Below are 20,558 nucleotides of genomic sequence, written 5' to 3' on the forward strand. Positions count from 1 at the left end.
TTGTTAAAATTCCCCCCTGCACTTCTAAAGCCCATAAAGAGCAGTGACCATCCCAGTGGTGACTCACTCCCCCTGTCATCGACCCCCACTTTTGCCAGAGAGAAACTTCTAGAACTCGAGCCTGCCCAGACATTTCACTCCCCTGTTTAAATCCAGCTCGTTAGTTCCCAGACTACGCAGATTATACAAATCCCCTCAAGATCAGGCTCCAGTTTATCTTTATACCAAATTACTCACAGGTCCTCAGACAGTCCATGTTCTCACTTGCTGTTGGGTTTTGTTGCCTTTTTTTTCCCGTTCTCTTTCTCTGCTTGACTAATTCATACTTCAACATTCAGGCACTGGGATATTTCCGTGGTGGCTGTCCAGTGCTGCCCACCCATCCGAGTTAGGGCTTGGCTTGACCAAACACGTCTGTGACCTGGCCTTAGGCCTACACTCTGCATTGTCTTTTTCCTTCTCTGTGTTTTCCATCACATTATCAGATGTTCAATGGCAGGAACCACAACTCTTTGTTCTCCAGAGTACAAATGTTTCTTTCAGCAAATATGCATTAAGCTCCTATTATGCTAAGCTCTTTAGATACAATGGCAAAAAAATACAAATATAAAGCCATGATTGCGGCCTGTAGTAGTTTGCTAAGGTTGCCAGAAAAAAGCACCACAGATTGGGTGGCTTAAGTGATGGAAGTTTATTGTCTCGCAGGTATTGGCAACAGGGCTTTGGGGAAGAATCTGTTCCCAGGCTTTTCTGCTGGCTTCTGGTGGTTTGCTGGCCATCTCTGGTGTTCCTTGGTTTGTGGAAACATCAACCTCAGTCTCTTCCTTCATCTTCACATGGCCTTCTCCCTGATCTTGTGTGTCTGTCTTCAAATTTCCCCTTTTCTTTTTTTAACTTCAAGTTATTTTATTAGAGTATAGTAAATCACAACATTGATTTACAATGTTGTGTCAGTTTCTGCTATTCAGCAAAGTGAATTAGTTATAGATACATAAACCTGCACTCTTGTTTTAGATTCCATCCCCATATAGGTCATTACGGAGTATTGGGTATAGGTCCCTTTGCTATACAGTAGGTCTTTATTAGTTATCACATTTTATATATGGTAGTGTGTATATGTCAGTCCCAGTCTTCCAGTTTATCCCTTCCCACTTTCCCCCTGGTAAACAAAGCTTTGTTTTCTACATCTGTAACTCTATTTTGTAGATAAGTTCTTTTGTACCCTGTTTTTTTAGATTCCATATATAAGCAATATCATATGATATTTGTCTTTTTCTATATGATTTACTTGGAGAAGGGAATGGCAACCCACTCCAGTATTCTTGCCTAGAAAATTCCATGGACAGAGCAGCCTGGAAGGCTACAGTCTCTGGGGTCCTAAAGAGTTGGACTGAAGGAGGAAATGGCCACCCACTCTTGCCTGGAGAATCCCATGGAGATAGGAGCCCGGCAGGCTATAGTCTATGGGGTCACAAGAATTGGACACGACTGAGCGGCTAAGCACAGCAGCACAACATGTATGATTTACTTCACTCTCAATATGACAATCTCTAGGTCCATCCATGTTGCTGGAAATGGCATTATTCCATTCTTTATGGCTGAGTAATATTCCACTGTGTGTGTGTGTGTGTGTGTACCACATCCTCTTTATCCATTCCTCTGTTGATGGACATTTAGAGTACTTCTATGTCCTGGCTAATGTAAATAGTGCTGCAATGAATATTGGATTGCATGTGTCTTTTCTAATTATGGTTTTCTCCAGATATATGCCCAGGAGTGGGATTGCTGGATCATATGGTAGTATGGTATTCAGTATAAGTGTTACATTCAGTTTGCAGATGAGAAGTTTGAGACTCAGAGATATTAAATAACTAACAAGTGTCACATAATCTCTAAAAGGTAGAGACAGAATTTAAAGCCAAATCTGCTCAACTTAGGCTCACTATCCCTCCATAACTGTTGATATCCCCATGTTACAGGTCATCGTCAACCATCATTGCAAACAGACATAAACAGGTCAGGGAGGCATCAAAGATTTCATACCCCACCCCTCCATTTCATAATTCTTGAAATGAATCCAGAAATCTGGCCCAGTATGAATCACCCATGTTCACTTCGTGAGAAAAAATGTCCCTAAAATGCTAAGAACATAAACACGACGATAGAAGGTGGTGAAGCTTATGACAGAGAATCAGCTATAATGTTGACTAAAGGAGACCTTTGGGCATATTTCTCTGTGTGGGGAGACACTGACGGAGTTCTGTGGAGACAGCTCCTCTCAGTGTGCGGAGTTACACTCTGTGATTTCCTTGGAAAGGGCCAGGCTGTGTTTTTCTGCAGGTTTTGCAGTCATTCCTGTCTTTTAGTCTCAAGGACAAAGCCCCGTCATTAGTTAAGTACCGGAGCTATTGACTCCCTTTTCTTCGGTAAACACTGCTGGCAGGTTCTTTCTGCTGTCTCCTCGCAGCCATAGTAACCGTTGTTGGGTAATCCATGGTTGCCAGACTCCTCAACTGAAGTGAGAGTTTAAAAAAAAAAAACCTAATGTCATATCCAGCACAAACAAGAAAAGTCCTTTCACCCACACCAGACTCTTTTATAGCTACGGTGTTTGCGGTGTAGAATTTGTATGCCCTCATCTACCCCTTTCTCCTGCTTGGGAAAGTATAGTTTACACGCAGAGATCTGTCTCTGTTTAGAGAATAGATGGAGAAACAGTGATCAGAGATATGGCCCAAAAGATGCTTATTGGGCCAGAATCCATAGGCAAACTAATCCAGTTAATCCTCATAGCTGCCTTAAAGGTAGGTACTCATGTGGTTCCCATTTTACAGATGAGAAAGATGAGCCCCGGGTCAGTCAGGGTGGAGCTGGGATTTGAACCTGCCATGAGTGATCCTTAATGGCCTGCCTTCAGTTTAGTTTACACATCGTCTGTGATATGTGTTCATTTCATTGCCAGCTAGCTTTCTAGCTCTGGAACCTATTCTCCTTCACAAAGAACATACAGATTTTAAGGAAAAGGATAAAACCAAGACATTCTCCTGCTGGGAGAAATAGAGGGTTCCCTGCAGATGAGGGAAGTAAGGAGCCGCGTTGCTGCTTCAGCTGCAGATCCCAGCCTGGGCGACAGCCACCTTGTCCCCTTCCTGTGAGCCGAGGGGCAGGGTTCCCGGCTCCCGTGGAGAGCGGCCAGCATTGGGGACCCGCAGTGACCCGGTGTACGTCACTGACTGACCCGTAACAGTGAACAGCTGGAAGCCAGTCACACACAAACATTCAAAATCCGCTGCTGTAGCGTGACACTCTGTCAGGAGGCTTTATAAATGAAGAGACAGTGTGGAAACCATAGGAAGACAGTCTTCTTATAAAGTTATATTTATTTACTTGAGGGGCTCTGGCCCCCAAAGTGGGTTCTCCCAGGGGCCCTTCCTGTGGCAATGTGTTATTCCCCTGCAAGGAATTCATATTATTATTAAGAATATTATTGTATTTTGTATAATACACCTGTGTATTATATTGTATGTATTAACATACTAGGAATAATATTTTAATTGAACTGTTTGGAATTTATTGAACCCTCAGAGGTAGGTTAACATTCTTAAGCATGTAAAGAGGTCTTATAAATCCACACAGAAATCAAGACGAACAACCCCACACAAAAAAGAAATAAGCCATTCACAAAAAAGGAAATATAAACTGCTCCAGACTATAAGAAGATAGACAGTCTTGTTCATAATAAAAACAATTTAAAATAAATGAGACCGTATAGTTACCTACCAAATTGTCAAACCAACAACAGATTTAAAACTCAGTGCTATCCACAGGTGGAGAAGGAAACGGCAACCCACTCCAGTACTCTTGCCTGGAGAATCCCATGGACGGAGGAGCCTGGTAGGCTACAGTCCATGGGGTCTCGAAGAGTCAGACACGACTGAGCAGCTTCACTTTCACTTTTCACTTTCATGCATTGGAGAAGGAAATGGCAACCCACTCCAGTGTTCTTGCCTGGAGAATCCCAGGGACGGCGGAGCCTGGTGGGCTGCCGTCTATGGGGTCGCACAGAGTCGGACACGACTGAAGCGACTTAGCAGCAGCTATCCACAGGGAACTCTGCTCAATGTTATGTGGCAGCCTGGATGGGAGGGGTTTGGGGGAGAATGGATACATGTATATGTATGGCTGAGTCCCTTCACTATTCACCTGAAACTATCACAACATTGTTAATTGACTATACCCCAATACAAAATAAAAAGTTAAAAAAAATCCTCAGTGCTGTTCAGAGTATGGAAAAAAAAGAGTTTATATACTCTATAGTGAGATTATACATTTGGTTCAGTTATTACAAAAAAACATTTTAGAAAAACAAATGCAACCTTTAAAGAGGTAGATACTAGACAGATATACATGTACATACATATACACATACAGAAACGCAAATGTATACACACACACACATTGCATATCTTTTGACTCAGTAACTAAACTTTCAGTAATGGGACCTATGCTGCTGCCGCTGCTAAGTCGCTTCAGTCGTATCTGACTCTGTGCGACCCCATAGACGGCAGCCCACCAGGCTCCCCCATCCCTGGGATTCTCCAGGCAAGAACACTGGAGTGGGTTGCCATTTCCTTCTCCAATGCATGAAAGTGAAAAGTGAAAGTGAAGCTGCTCAGTCGTGTCTGACTCTTCGAGACCCCATGGACTGTAGCCAACCAGGCTCCTCCGTTCATGGGATTCTCCAGGCAAGAGTACTGGAGTGGGTCGCCATTGCCTTCTCTGAATGGGACCTATGAAGGCCAATAAACTCAAAAAAGGCAAGCGACGGCTGTGCGGCGCAGGAGTGGCGAGTAGCCAGGGAGATACCCCATATCCAAGGTAAGGAGCAGCAGCTGTGCTTTGCTGGAGCAGCCGTGAAGAGATACCCCACATCCAAGGTAAGAGAAACCCCAGTAAGATGGTAGGTGCTGAGAGAGGACATCAGAAGGCAGGCAGACTGAAACTATAATCGCAAAAAACTAGCCAATCTGATCACACGGACCACAGCCTTGTCTAACTCAATGAAACTAAGCCATGCCGTGTGGTGCGACCCAAGACGGATGGGTCATGGTGGAGAGGTCTGACAGAATGTGGTCCACTGGAGAAGGCAATGGCAAGCCACTTCAGTATTCTTGCCTTGAGAACCCCATGAACAGTATGAAAAAAGATAGGCAAAAAGATAGGCAAAAAGATAGGACACTGAAAGATGAACTCCCCAGGTCAGGAGGTGCCCAATATGCTACTGGAGATCAGTGGAGAAATAACTCCAGAAAGAATGAAGAAACAGAGCCAAAGCAAAAACAATACCCAGCTGTGGATGTGACTGGTGATGGAAGCAAGATCCAATGCTATAAATAGCAATATTGCATATGAACCTGGAATGTTAGGTCCATGAATCAAGGCAAATTGCAAGTGGTCAAACAGGAGATGGCAAGAGTGAACATTGACATTTTAGGAATCAGTGAACTATAATGGGCTGGAATGGGTGACTTTAACTCAGATGACCATTATATCTACTACTGTGAGCAAGAATCCCTTAGAAGAAATGGAGTAGCCATCATAGACAACAAAAGAGTCTGAAATACAGTACTTGGATGCAATCTCAAAAATGACAGAATGATCTCTGTTCATTTCCAAAGCAAACCATTCAATATCACAGTAATCCAAGTCTATGCCCCAACCAGTAATGCTGAAGAAGCTGAAGTTGAAGGGTTCTATGAAGACCTACAAGACCTTTTAGAACTAACACCCAAGAAAGATGTCCTTTTCATTATAGAGGACTGGAATACAAAAGTAGGAAGTCAAGAAACACCTGGAGTAACAGGGAAATTTGGGCTTGGAGTACAGAATGAAGCAGGGCAAAGGCTAACAGAGTTTTGCCAAGAGAATGCACTGGTCATAGCAAACACCCTCTCCCAACAACACAAGAGAAGACTCTACACATGGACATCACCAGATGGCAAACACTGAAATCAGATTGATTATATTCTTTGCAGCCAAAGATGGAGAAGCTCTATATAGTCAACAAAAACAAGACCGGGAGCTGACTATGGCTCAGATCATGAACTCCTTATTGCCAAATTCAAACTGAAATTGAAGAAAATGGGGAAAACCACTAGATCATTCAGGTATGACCTAAATCAAATCCCTTACCATTACACAGTAGAAATGAGAAATAGATTTAAAGGACTAGATCTGATAGGCAGAGTGCCTGGTGAACTATGGACAGAGGTTTGTGGCATTGTACAGGAGACAGGGATCAAGACCATCCCCAAGCAAAAGAAATGCAAAAAAGCAAAATGGCTGTCTGAGGAGGCCTTACAAATAGCTGTGAAAAGAAGAGAAGCGAAAAGCAAAGGAGAAAAGGAAAGATATTCCCACCTGAATGCAGAGTTCCAAAGAATAGCAAGGAGAGATAAGAAAGCCTTCCTCAGCGATCAATGCAAAGAAATAGAGGAAAACGACAGAATGGGAAAGACTAGAAATCTCTTCAAGAAAATTAGAGATACCAAGGGAACATTTCACACAAAGATGGGCTCAATAAAGGACAGAAATGGTATGAACCTAACAGAAGCAGAAGATATTAAGAAGAGGTGGCAAGAATACACAGAAGAACTGTACAAAAAAGATCTTCACGACCCAGATAATCACGATGGTGCGATCACTCACCTAGAGCCAGACATCCTGGAATATGAAGTCAAGCGGCCTTAGGAAGCATCACTACGAACAAAGGCAGTAGAAGTGATGGAATTCCAGCTGAGCTATTTCAAATCCTAAGATGATGCTGTGAAAGTGCTGCACTCAATATGCCAGCAAATTTGGAAAACTCAGCAGTGGCCACAGGACTGGAAAAGGTCAGTTTTCATTCCAATCCCAAAGAAAGGCAATGCCAAAGAATGCTCAAACTACTGTGCAATTGCACTCATCTCACACGCTAGTAAAGTAATGCTTAAAATTCTCCAAGCCAGGCTTCAGCAATACATGAACCGTGAACTTCCAGATGTTCAAGCTGGATTTAGAAAAGGCAGAGGAACCAGAGATCAAATTGCCAACATCCGTTGGATCATCAAAAAAGCAAGAGGGTTCCAGAAAAACATCTATTTCTGCTTTATTGACTATGCCAAAGCCTTTGACTGGGTGGATCACAATAAACTGTGGAAAGTTCTGAAAGAGATGGGAATACCAGACCACCTGACCTGCCTCTTGAGAAATCTGTATGCAGGTCAGGAAGCAACAGTTAGAACAGGACGTGGAACAACAGACAGGGTCCAAATAGGAAAAGGAGTACATCAAGGCTGTATATTGTCACCCTGCTTATTTAACTTATATGCAGAGTACATCATGAGAAACGCTGGGCTGGAAGAAGCACAAGCTAGAATCAAGATTGCCGGGAGAAATATCAATAACCTCAGATATGCAGATGACACCACTCTTATGGCAGAAAGTGAAGAACTAAAGAGCCTCTTGATGAAAGTGAAAGAGAGTGAAAAAATTGTCTCAAAACTCAACATTCAGAAAACTAAGTTCATGGCATCCTGTCCCATCATTTCATAGCAAATAGATGGGGAAACAGTGGAAACAGCGGCAGGCTTTATTTTTGGGGGCTCCAAAATCACTGCAGATGGTGATTGCAGCCATGAAATTAAAAGACGCTTACTCCTTGGAAGGAAAGTTATGACCAACCTAGACAGCATATTAAAAAGCAGAGAGATTACTTTGCCAACAAAGGTCTGTCTAGTCAAGGCTATGGTTTTTCCAGTAGTCATGTATGGCTGTAAGAGTTGGAGTACAAGGAAAGAAGAACACTGAAGAATTGATGCTTTTGAAGTGTGGTGTTGGAGAAGACTCTTGAGAGTCCCTTGGACTGCAAGGAGATCCAACCAGTCCATCCTAAAGGTGACCAGTCCTGAGTGTTCATTGGAAGGACTGATGTTGAAGCTGAAACTCCAATACTTTGGCCACTTGATGCGAAGAGCTGACTCATTTGAAAAGCCCCTGATGCTGGGAAAGATTGAAGGTGGGAGGAGAAGGGGACGACAGAGGATGGGATGGTTGGATGGCATCACTGACTCAATGGACATGCGTTTGGGTAAACTCTGGGAGTTGATGATGGACAGGGAGGCCTGGTGTGCTGCAGTCCATGGGGTCGCAAAGAGTCAGACATGACTGAGCAACTGAACTGAAACTCGAAAAGATAATCTTTTAGAAATCAGGGAAATGCAAATAAAATACGATGGGATCCATTTTTATCAGAGAGGCACCAATCCAAAGTTTGACCATACAAAGCATGGATGAGGTGGTAGTGACTCACACACACACCCTCATTTGTTCACTGGTGGAGCCTGATTGTGCAGCCACATCGGTCCAGCTTAACAGTAGATCTTAAAATTTTAAAGTGTGCTTTCTCTATGATCAGCAATTCTACTTTTTGAGTCTCACCAGAGAAGCATTTGCACATGTATGCAAGGAAGAGATCAAATTCAGCATTGTTGTCTTCGCAAAAAACTAAAAACAGCCCAAATGCGCAGCAGTAGGGAACTAACTCAATAAACAGTGATTTGTCCTTATTATGGAATCGACCCAACAGTTACAGAGAGGGTTCCAGAGCTTCATGTAGGAACATGGAACTATCTCCAGGATTTGCTGCCGAGTGAGTGCATGTGAGCATCTGCGTGCCGCTCCTAGCCTTGCAAATAGAAACCATACACCACTATATACTTTAGTTAGATACATGAAAGTATATGTAAACACACTGAAAAAAGGAGGATAGGCATTTACCAATTACAGTAGCTATCTCTATCTGAAAGACAGTGACTAGAATATCACTGTCTAGTGACTAGTTGGTCACTAGAATGACTAGTTGGTCATTCACAGGGACTTTAGTCGTAACTGTACTGTTTTAAGTTTCTACCAAGCACATGTGTTGGCTGATTGCATATGTAGTTTAAAAATATTTGAGAGAATGATTGCAAAGCTTTGGCTACACTAATATTTATGGAGGCATTACTTGGAGTAGCGAAAATTTGGAAATAACCTAAATGTCCAACAGCAAGAAATATTTCATGGGCTATCTCATGACGGATTACAACACAACCATCCAAATAATATTTACAAATCTAGTAAATAACAGAGGGCTAATGTTCACAGTGATTGTCAAGGGGAAAAGGCAGATTAGCAAACAGTGTGTACATTATTAAATACCTGTTAACTGATGAGTCCAAAGCGGGCATGTCAGATCACAAAACGTGGGAGTGCTAGCCAAAAAGCTTTTTAAAGCTTCGTTAAGACCAAAGTCAACAATATCGGTGATTGAAATGATGATCCCCACTAAGATGATGGGGTAATGGAGGGCTAGAGAAATTGAGGAGGAAGAAAATGTGGCCAGGGAGCCAAGTGGAGGATGCGAGTGAAGTGCTAATGGCACCACTGGGGATGGGTCCATCACAAGCCCTCTTTGTTCAGGACCCTTCTGGCGTCCAGGATCAAGCTGGGGTTGGCCCAGCTGTACCCAGATCTGCCGTTTCGCTGGATGTGATCAGTCTGGGGGTGGTCTGGTCCCTTTTCTCTTCCTACTGGAAGATCTTTTCAGGGTAGAGTGTGACCCTCCCCTTCCCACTTTGCTGGATGCATGCATGCTCAGTCACTTAGTCGTGTCCAACTCTTTGTAACCCCATAAACTGTAGCCCACCAGACCCCCCTGTTCATGGGATTTCCCAGGCAAGAATACTAGAGTGGGTTGCAATCTCCTCCTCCAGGAGTTCTTTCTGACTCAGGGATGGAACCCACGTCTCCTGCATTGGCAGGAGGATTCTTTACCACTAGTGCCACCTGGGAAGCCCTCACTTGGCTGGACAGTAACATGCATCCGAGGTGTGACTCCATGGCACACAGAGCTCCAGGCCACCTTCTGAGTGCAAAGCTAGGTTGTTGACACCTACAAGCCCCTTTCCAGCGGCTCATCAAGAAACGGCTCATCTTCATTCGGTCATGAAAACTGTCACACAATATGGCGAGGGCCCTCTTTGAAAGTCAAAAATGAATGTTAGAAAATCACATAGTAGAATTAGAGAGAAACCGTTCAATGGAATAGATTTTACATTATGGAAAAGGAACAGAAAGAAAGAAGAGAGAACAGAGAAAAGAGGTGGATGGGAAAGAAGAAAGAGAGAGAAACTATAAATCTAGAGGAGAAAAAGACCAGAGAGGTCTCCAAATACACAAATGATGATGCTCTTCGGGTTTAACTGTGCCCCTCCCCCGCTGCCCCAAGCAGCCCTGGAACTTGAGTGAGCTTGGTGTCCTCCGAGCTGGTGGAGGGTGGGAAGAGTTCATCTTAGCAAGATGAGCTAAGGGAACAGAGAAAAAAAGAGTCCAATCTGAAAATGCAGGTGGAAACTAATCTGGGTCCTAAGTGCCAGCAGCTGTGGTTAAAACACTTAAGCAACCAAGCAAACAAACAAATCCGCATCTCAGCATGAATCTGGGGCTAGAGTAGAAGAATAAATGGCGAGAGAGGGAGGCAGAACAAGGAAGAAACATTTCTGACGCAGGAGGTGAACTTCAGGTGCTGGGAATGATTCTAGAAACCGTGAGCTTGTGAGTTCATTTCTTTTTTTTAATTTCTTTTTTGAATTTGGAGGATAATTGCTTGACAATGTTGTGTGGGTTTCTGTTGTACAACAACGGGCCTCAGCTCTAAGTATACATGTACCCATTCCCTCCCAAACCTCCTTCAACTCGTTTTCTTCCATAGCTCATTTTTCCTCTGCTGTTTTAAAATCTCTTTCCCCCTTCCTGCTTTTATACCTGGACAAAGTAGTTATCCTCCATGAAGGGGACAAACGGTTTTGAGTCCCTCCTCGGTTTCATAACAGGTGGCGCCTTGCACAGGAAGGAAGCTCCCAAAAGAGGCAGGTGGGCTGGGGCAGAAGCTGTTTGCCCATGGTCTGCATGCAGACTTGGAGAACTGCAGCCTGGACAGGTGGGAGGACTGGTGAGACCTGCTTGCCACCTTCAGAGATCAGAAGAACAATTTGCTTTGTTTCTGTGGTCAAGCTTGCAAACATAGTTAAAAGCTTATCTGGGTGATTTGTCAACAGATTTACTTCAACAGTTTACGTCCTAACCCTGAGTAAGAATAGGTCTGTGCCTTTGAGCAATACTGACATCCAGTGTTGGAATTTTTAGAACTAAAAGGGAGGAGGAAGAAACTGCTAAATATAACTGCTCTCATTCACTGAAGTTCATTGCACCGACTGAGGTTCAGCAAGGCGAAGTGTTGATGGACTGGTCCTGTCTTCTTGTTCTGCGCAAGGCTCACTACTCAAAAGCCAATGTGTGTGTCAGGGGTAAATTTTGGGAATTGAGCGTCCTTTTTTTTTTGTAGAAAAGATTGTTCAGAGGCCAACAAGTATTCAATAAGTAGGATACTAATTTTTTTGGTTTTCAGAATTAGTATTTAACTTATTGAAGATTACAAAAATTTAAACCTAAGCTGTTTCTTCCTTAAGTGTTTAAATTCAACTTCCAAGCACCATTATTTTATTTATTAGTACAAGTACATTCTCAACATTATACAGTCAACTGAAAGAACAGTGCGCCACGTAAGACCTGTGAGTTTCAGTTTTATTCAGGGATCTTACTGAGAGTTAAGCCCAGGAAACAGCCTCTCAGTAGCTCAGAGGAACTGATCTAAAGGAGTAGGGGAGGAGCCAATGTATATACGAATTTTTTTGGCTAGGAAAATACATGTAGTCAAACGTACATCTTTAAAAAAAAATAATGTATTTATTTGGCTGCGCCGGGTCCTAGTTGCAGCCACACAGGATCTTCCGTCTTCGTGGCGGCATGCGAATTTTTAGTTGCAGCATGTGGGATCTAGTTTCCTGAACAGGAATGAAACCAAGCCCCCTGAATTGGGAGCACGGTCTCAGCCACTGGACCACCAGGGAAATCCCCAGGCATACATCTCGGTAAAAGGTGACTACCTATCTCAAAGAGCAGACATCTCAGATGAATGATCTTTGTGCTTTTCTGTGTTTGGGAAGATACACGAATCTGGAATCACTGGAATTCTTCCTGAGATATGCATCTTAATTATCGGTGACTCCTTTATCCAAAGCACAGAATGCCTCATTCTGTTTTTCTCCATAGTGAATCCCCTCCAGGTTGCACTGTCAGTGGGCCACTGCACGGGTGGTGACTTAACCTTTTATACACCTGGATGATGGGTGACACTGTTCTGTTGTTGTTGTTGACAATATCTACTATTTGGGAAAATCTGTCAATAAGCATAGAGATACATATATATATATATGAAGTGAAGTGAAGCAATTTAAGTACTTGAAATCTGAATATTAAAGTGGGACAATGCACTTATATTTAAGGAGGCTAATTATGTTTTTCATGCCTGTAAGTGTGCACACTCAGTCGCTTAGTTGTGTCTGACTCTTTGCAACCCCATGGACAGTCATCTGCGAGGCTCCTTATCCATGGGATCCCCTCAAACACTGTCATTTCATTTACAAACTTATTATATTCAGATATCTTTTTGAGCACATCTAATGGAAAACCTTTTCCAGATATCTTATAATAACTTTTAAACATCACATAAAACAAAACTATGCATAAGACAGTTTTTTAAATTACCTAAATGACTCAAGATTGGTTTCAAACTGAAAATAATTATCTTGTTCCTTTCCACTTAAAATCGTTCGGTGTTGAACAAATGGTAGGTCAGCTTTTATCATAGTGTTCTTAGATTTGTCAATAATGCTTTTACTGAGATTGTCACCCTTCACAAGATCTCGTTTGTTGTGAATTAGTGCTCGGAGGTGCTTCCCAACTAATTTTCATGTTGTCACAATTTGGCACTTGCCATGGGCATTTGCCATCTATCTCTACAAGGATTAAATCTTGTGCTGCTGCGGTGCTGACCTTCACCACCACCTGAAGCAGTTCAGGGAGGAGAGCAGAAATGTGCCACTCTGTGCTCAGGGACAAACTGGCAGGACAGGTCTTCAGATGGTCAGATATTCCCAGGAGCTGATTTTATGAACCCAATTCTTGTATCTCCTCCTATCTAGAAAAACACTAAAATCCTTCTATTAGTCACTGTTTCTCACGACTAGCAGAAGCTTCACAAGACTAATAGAAACCTTTTGGAAAAGTATGTGCCTGATTGCACGTATTCCCCCTTTACCAAAAATCACATATCTCCTGTCCTCCCCCCAACCCCCTGCGTCTTTGGAGCAGTTTCTCAGAGGTATCTGAGGTGCTGTCTCCCTGCTTGCAGTCTCCATTTTGCCCCAAATAAAACAACTCACAGCTCTCACTTTGTGTGTTTTTTTTTAAGCCGACAATATCATGGCCCACATGGCAAATGCTGACATTTATTCAACTACTGGGGTCCATGGAGAGGCTTCTCCAGGCTGGGAGTGACTGCCCAGCCCTGCCTGACCTTCCGAAGCTGAGGGCACCGTGACCATCCCCAGGAGCCCACCGGCCGCCCAGTAGTAGGCTGCAGTGCTCTCACTGGCTGGAATCTGGCCCTGGTTACGGGCCCGAGTGTGGACTGAAAGCAAAACCTTAAAATGAGAAATATCACAGGTCACGCTCTCAAAAAAAGGAGATTATAATTTCTATCATTTGGAAGAAACGAGCCTTTCAAAAGTAGTAGTCAGATTCCACTCTAGCATAGTTACAAAACTACTCACCCTATACTCAGATGGGCACAGAAAATGTGCTTTTCTCTGGCTCGTCTCATTTTCTTTAGGAGCCCACCCCTACAGGGCAATAGGAAAAACCAACTACAGTCTGCTTAGAATGAACTGACTCCGGTGAACTTAGTCTGTCTGCAATAATACAAACTGCATGGAATTCTCCAAGCAAGAATACTGGGGTGGGTGTGCTGTGCTGTGCTTAGTTGCTCAGTTGTGTCCACCTCTTTGCGGCCCCATGGACTGTAGCTCGCCAGGCTCCTCTGTCCATGGGGATTCTCCAGGCAAGAATACTGGAGTGAGTAGCCATTCCCTTCTCCAGGGGATCTTCCCAACCCAGGGACTGAAGCCAGGTCTCCCATTTCTCCTGCATTGCAAGTGGATTTTTTACCATCCGAGCCACCAGGGAAGCCCATAAACTGTCCCAGTTTCAGAAAAATGCTCAGTGCCTTTAACCAAAACGCTGAGACTCTCAGTTTCCACTGTCTTCCCTGGTTCTTCTTCAAGATGATTCCTGTATCCTGGATGGAGTGACCGTTATAACTCATCCTCCATATGGGACACTTTAAACACACACACACACACACACACACACACACAACTGGTACAACAAGCTGAATGTATAAAATAGCACAACACTTTCCATAGCACCACCCACTGCTCAGGGAACCATTGTTAGCAGCCTCTTTCCAAACATGTTCACTGCAGATGTGCAAACAGAAAAAAACCTGAGACTTGCAGGTGATACTTTTGTAATTAATAAGTAGAATCACAATATGCACCTTATTCTATATTATTTATAACCACACATGCCAGGCCAATTCGGGACATGTTTGAGATAGAAAAGAAGCATTAGAAGCATGTGTGCTCAGTCGTGTCCATCTCGTTGTGATCCAGGCTCCTCTGTCCATGGGATTTCCCCAGCTAGAATACTGGAGTGAGCTGCTGTTTCCTTCTCCAGGGGATCTTCCTGACCCAGGGAGGAAGCTGTGTCTCCTGCATCTCCTGCACTGCAAGTGTATGCTTTACCACTGAGGAGTGCCATTAACAGGTATTCTGGGATGACAAGCATGAAGGGGTGAAGATATATCCCTGGTAATGGAGGAGAAGCATGGCTCTTGTGACCTCATGGTAGAAAGAATGATTGCATCCATTTCGTGTCCTTTATTTACACACCAGTTTATGCAATAGAGTGACTAGATGGGGCTCCCTTCTGCCCTGGTCCCTCTGGTGGGCTCCTGGCCTCATCTGGCCCTTTGGGGAGTTATGTTGCAGCCCGCCCTGGAGTCTGGAGACCTGGTCATTTTCTCTGATGTTGATGTCTGGAACCCCCAAGGCTTTTCTGAAGTGACCTGAGATCTCTGTTGATGAGTGGCATTCTTAGCATGGCTGCGTTCCCTTCTGGTGGCACCTAGGACAGCTGGGCTCCATCAAGCCACAGGCAGGCCCAGGGCATCTAGAAGCCCTGCCTGGGGTTCTTCTGTCACCTACTTGCCATTACCTTGTGCCATTTTTGATGTAGCGTTGAGCTGAAGGCTGGTGTTCTGCAAGGACCAGGAGCCTCCCCTTCCTCTGCCCATGTTGCCGCCAAAATCTTGGCTTTCTCTGCCCACACACCAAAGCTGAGTTGAAAAATATATAGAGAGAGTTTGGAGAAAATAGGAAGGTGGTTTTAATCTTCAGCCAGTAGAGGGTAGAACACAGTAGGCTCCTGCCTGCAAACTGTGCCCCACTTCCATGAGGAACTGGAGGGATTATATAGATGAAGGCTTTCAGTCAAGGGTAGGTGATGAGCAACAAAGTTGTAAGGATCTTGTATTCTTCCTCTTGCATTGGTTGGCATCGGGTAGCCCAGTAGTTGGGGCCATTGTCTTTTGTGTATTGTACCCTGACCTTCTTTCTGTAATGCAAACAGAGGAAAACTACAAGGAGTGGTCTGCAAAGAGGGTGTGATAAAGTTGAGTACCAAATACAGGATGTAATTAGCATAGAGGTAAAGGAGAGTAGGGCTTCCCTGATGACTCAGCGGGTAAAGAACCTGTCTGTAATGGAGACACAGGTTTGATCCCTAGGTCAGGAAGATTCCCGAAGGAAGAAAGGCAACCCACTCCAGTATTCCTCCCTGGAAAACCCCATGGACAGAGGAGCCTGGTGGGCTATAGTCCATGGGGTCGAAAAGAGTCAGACATGACTGACCACTGGTACAGAATGTAGCTCGTGGAGTTAGGGGCAGAAAAGCAAACTTAGTTATAGACAACACATTAGGAACCGTTAAAGTAAAAACAAGGAGTGATCAGGCCAGCTCACTGTTCTCTTTATCGTCTTTGTTCTCAGGAAAGAAAAGAAAAACTCATTCCTCCTTTTTCCTTTTCACTGCAACACCCAGAGATGTGGATTTCCAACCCTGAGGTTCCAGCTTCCCTTCAGTGATCTCGGCGTTTCTACAGCTCCCCTTTTCTAAGAGCTGGTCCTGAGAGAAAAGGTAAACCAAAGCCCCAGAGTTTGTCCTCCTTTACCTCCTTCCCTTCCTCCTGCAACCCCTCAGTTCTAGAAAGGACAGGCGCTGGGTTTCCAGTTTCCTCCATGTCACAGAATCCTGCCCAGGGATTACAGCCCAACCAGCTTAGCTGTCACAGAAGGATGGGAGCGGGGTGGGGGTTCTCTCTCTGTGTGGAAAATGATCTGGGTCATCTAATTGGGTTTTTGACCTACTAAAAATAATTAAGAAAAGTCTCTCTCTCCCAACAGAAATCGGGTTTCAAGCTGACTACGTTACTGCCGACACAAAGATGATCAGTGTGGAGCAAAGATGTCTTCTTATGGTAGACATCTGCCCTTCTCCCCAGGCTCTCAGCTCAGGCTATCAAAGGGCGCGAGCCTGGAGTAGTCACTGTGCAGCAATGGCAGCACCGGGGGATACCCCCACCTGACACACTCTTGGGCTGTTTTATGGGAGACTTACTGCCTCTGGGGTCAGGACCGGAAAGAAGGAAAGAAAAGTGAGAAAGGGGGCTCCCGCCACCCACATCACTGCTGCTGTTGCAGCTCATCAAAACAAGAGCCTCAAACAGTTGCCGGAAAGTACCTTGAATGATCCCTTCAAAGAAAAAAGAGCAGACAGGAAAAACTGCACAGTCAATTCTGGGCACCATGCAAACTTCCTCCACAAATTTTCTGCTTGTCCTCCCTTTATCTTGCTTCTTCTCCCAGCAGCTGAGTTTCAGATCCTATTTCTCTTGGGTTTGACTCCTTCTCCCAGTGTTTGTGAAAATCAAGTCCTGTTCCCAGAGGCTCGGGAAAATGCTCCTAGCAATTCAAGGAGGACTCAGCAGGGGGAGGGCCCAGACAGAGGATGGAAGAAGCACAGGGTTTGGGAGAAGGTGGACCCACATCTGGGTCTCAGGTCAGTGGATGTCTGACCTACAACCATTTGCTTAGTCTGAGACTCAGTTTCCCTATCTGTAAAATGGGGTTCATATTATCTACGTAATGGGCTGTTGTGGGAATTAAAATACGGTCCTGGGTGTGATATCAGCTCTCCGTTGGAGAGACATATTGCTTGGACAATCTCAGCCTTCCTCAAACCGTGCAGTTGCCTGCAGGTGTCACAGCTAGGCTCTCTGCTGATTTTTTTTTTTTCCTGACCGCTTCCTGTAGAGTTTCAGAAATAGACTTTAAATTTATTCTTGGGAAGAATTTCTTTTACACCTAATTTCATGTGTAAGAGTTGATTAACATGTTCAAGTGCCAAGAGCTCAGGACCATGAGTTCAAAAGCCAGCTAAAAGCCCCAACCGATATTCTGACTTTCAGAAAAATCACCCAACTTTCTGGAGGTGGGTTTCTTTATGGGCAAGTGGAGGGTTAGGACCAGGTGGTCGCTGGGGCTCCTTCATCTGTAACATGCTCCCATTTCATCTAACGTTTAAGAATGCAGCTGGCTGGTGTTTTCCCCTCCAGAATGTTCTCTGGCCAGCAGTTTGGTCACTGACTCCTCAGTCTTGCTCTTTACTGACTCAGATTCCTAGTCCCCAGCCCTCAGCTCCCACGTCCGAGTCCCCTCCATAGGCTGTATCCTCCAAGTTCCCTTTTCAGTTCAGACTTGTAAGGGAGGTTATAATAATAAGAGCTGGCAGATTCAGCTGAAAGAGGAGCCTTGTGGCTCCCCATTATTCTGAGGCTCTTCCTCTTCTTTTCTTTGATCTAGAAAAACAGTCTTTCACACTTTTCCTGCCTGATGCTCCAATGACATTTGAAAGCTGTCCTAAACAGAGGCACCTTGGCTCTTCCAAGACACTCATTCAAGACATTTTTTTAGGGCTTCCCTGGTGGCTCAGTGGTAAAGAATCTGCCTGCCAATGCAGAAGACATGGGTTCGATCCCTGGTCTGGGAGGATCCCACGTGTTGCAGAGCAACTAAGCCCAAGCGCCACAACTGTTGAGCCTGTGCTCTAGAGCCCGGGAGCAGCAACTACTGCAGCCTGTGAGCCCTAGAGCCCATGCTCCAGAACAAGAGAAGCCGCTGCAAAGAGAAGCCCGTGCACCACAACTAGAGAGAAGCCCTCACTTGCCAAAACTAGAGAGAAGCCAGTGCAGCAAAGAAGACCCACCACAGCCAAAGATAAATAAATAAATTATTTTTATAAAAGACATTATTTTAAACAGTAGCCAGATCCACAGTGCATTAAAGATTCATACTTTTTTTTTAACTTTTTATTTTGTATTGGGGTATCAGTCAGTTCAGTTCAGTTCAGCTGCTCAGCCGTGTCTGACTCTTTGCAATCCCATGGACTGCAGCACGCCAGGCCTCCCTGTCCATCACCAACTCCCGGAGTTTACCCAAATTCATGCCCATTGAGTCAGTGATACCATACAATCATCTCATCCTCTGTCGTTCCCCTTCTTCTCCTGCCTTCAATCTTTCCCAGCATTAGGGTCTTTTCAAATGAGTCAGCTCTTCGCATCAGGTGGCCAAAGTATTGGAGTTTCAGCTTCAACATCAGTCCTTCCAATGAACACTCAGGACTGGTCTCCTTTAGGATGGACTGCTTGGATCTCCTTGCAGTCCAAGGGATTCTCAAGAGTCTTTTCCAACCCCAGAGTTCAAAAGCATCAATTCTTCAGTGCTCAGCTTTCTTTATAGTCCAAGTCTCACATCCATACATGACCACTGGAAAAACCAGAGCCTTGACTAGATGGACCTTTGTTGGCAAAGTAGTCTCTGCTTTTTAATATGCTGTCTAGTTTGGTCATAACTTTTCTTCCAAGGAGTAAGTATCTTTTAATTTCATGGCTGCAGTCACCATCTGCAGTGATTTTGAAGCCCAAAAAAATAAAGTCTGCCACTGTTTCCACTGTTTCCCCATCTATTTGCCATGAAGTGATGGGACTAGATGCCATGATCTTAGTTTTCTGAATGTTGAGCTTTAAGCCAACTTTTTCACTCTCCTCTTTCACCTTCATCAAGAGGCTCTTTAGTTCTTCTTCACTTTCTTCCATAAGGGTGGTGTCATCTGCATATCTGAGGTTATTGATATTTCTCTCAGCAATCTTGATTCCAGCTTGTGCTTCATCCAGTCCAGCATTTCTCATGATGTGCTCTGCATATAAGTTAAATAAGCAGGGTGACAATATACAGCCTTGATGTACTCCTTTTCCTATTTGGAACCAGTCTGTTGTTCCATGTCCAGTTCTAACTGTTGCTTCCTGACCTGCATACAGATTTCTCAAGAGGCAAGTCGGGTGGTCTGGTAGTCCCATCTCTTTCAGAATTTTCTTCAGTTTATTGTGATCCACACAGTCAAAGGCTTTGGCACAGTCAATAATGGTGTATAGTCTAGTAAAAATGTTGTGATAGTTTCAGGTCAGCAGTGAAGAGACTCAGCCATATATATATATGAATCCATTCTCCCCCAAACTCCCCTCCCATCCAGGCTGCCACATAACACTGAGTGGTGTTCCATATGCTATGCAAAATGATAATGATAATAAATGCCAGATCCAGAATCAGAAAAAAAAAAAAGATTCATATAGCGATGTCCCAACTCGTGTCTCTTTGTCCACATGTCTCTGCCTTAGAAAAGCCTTCACAGGGCACTGTCTCCAACAGACTATTCAGTGGCTTGAGAACTCCAGCTCTGGCTTCAAAGCTAAGAGGAATGAGAACCTACTTTACGGCCCTGGGACACCACTCAGGGCTCTGTGGTGATCTAAAGGGGAAGGAAATCCAAAAAAGAGAGGATATATGTAAACAGCTGACTCCCTTTGCTGTCTAGTAGAACTAACACACCATTGTAAAGCAATAAAACAAAAAAAACAAAAACACAAGCTAAGAGATGAAATCAAAGGCCAACCAAGCTTCCTTAGGTTGCCTGCTTGTAAAATGACAAATGCAGCCATGAGAATAACTGTGATAACTCCAGTATAACTCCAGTATTTCCCCCCATTATAGAAAAAATGAGGTAATCTAAGCCATGCTATTCAAAGTGACTTCTAAGGTGCAGCAGCATCGCCAGCTGTCATCTGGGAGGTTATCGGAAATGCAGAATCCCAGACCCCACCCCAGAAAAATTGAATCCAAGTCTGCATTTTAAGAGGAGCTACAGATTTCCAAAGCATGTAAGTGTTTGAAAAGAACGGATGTAAACTACCTTGAGGGCTTCCCAGGTGGCACAGTGATAAAGAATCCACCTGCCAACGCAGGAGATGAGGATTTGATCCCTGGGTCAGGAAGATCCCCTGGAGGAGGAAATCACAACCCACTCTAGTATTCTTGCCTGGAGAATCCCATGGACAGAGGAGG

General features: G+C 44.2%; 1 long non-coding RNA gene across 1 annotated transcript; it reads left to right on the forward strand.

The window, feature by feature from the left end:
• Nucleotides 1-10,521: 10,521 nt before the first annotated feature.
• Nucleotides 10,522-19,778, forward strand: LOC145518137 (uncharacterized). Its single transcript, XR_014062631.1, has 4 exons — nt 10,522-10,635; nt 14,655-14,808; nt 16,092-16,239; nt 16,506-19,778. It is a non-coding gene; the product is annotated as an uncharacterized LOC145518137 (long non-coding RNA).
• Nucleotides 19,779-20,558: the final 780 nt, after the last annotated feature.

The sequence above is a fragment of the Giraffa tippelskirchi genome, chromosome 8 (assembly GCF_054371585.1).
Source record: "Giraffa tippelskirchi isolate mGirTip1 chromosome 8, T2T-mGirTip1v1.2.pri, whole genome shotgun sequence".
Lineage (NCBI taxonomy): Eukaryota > Metazoa > Chordata > Mammalia > Artiodactyla > Giraffidae > Giraffa > Giraffa tippelskirchi.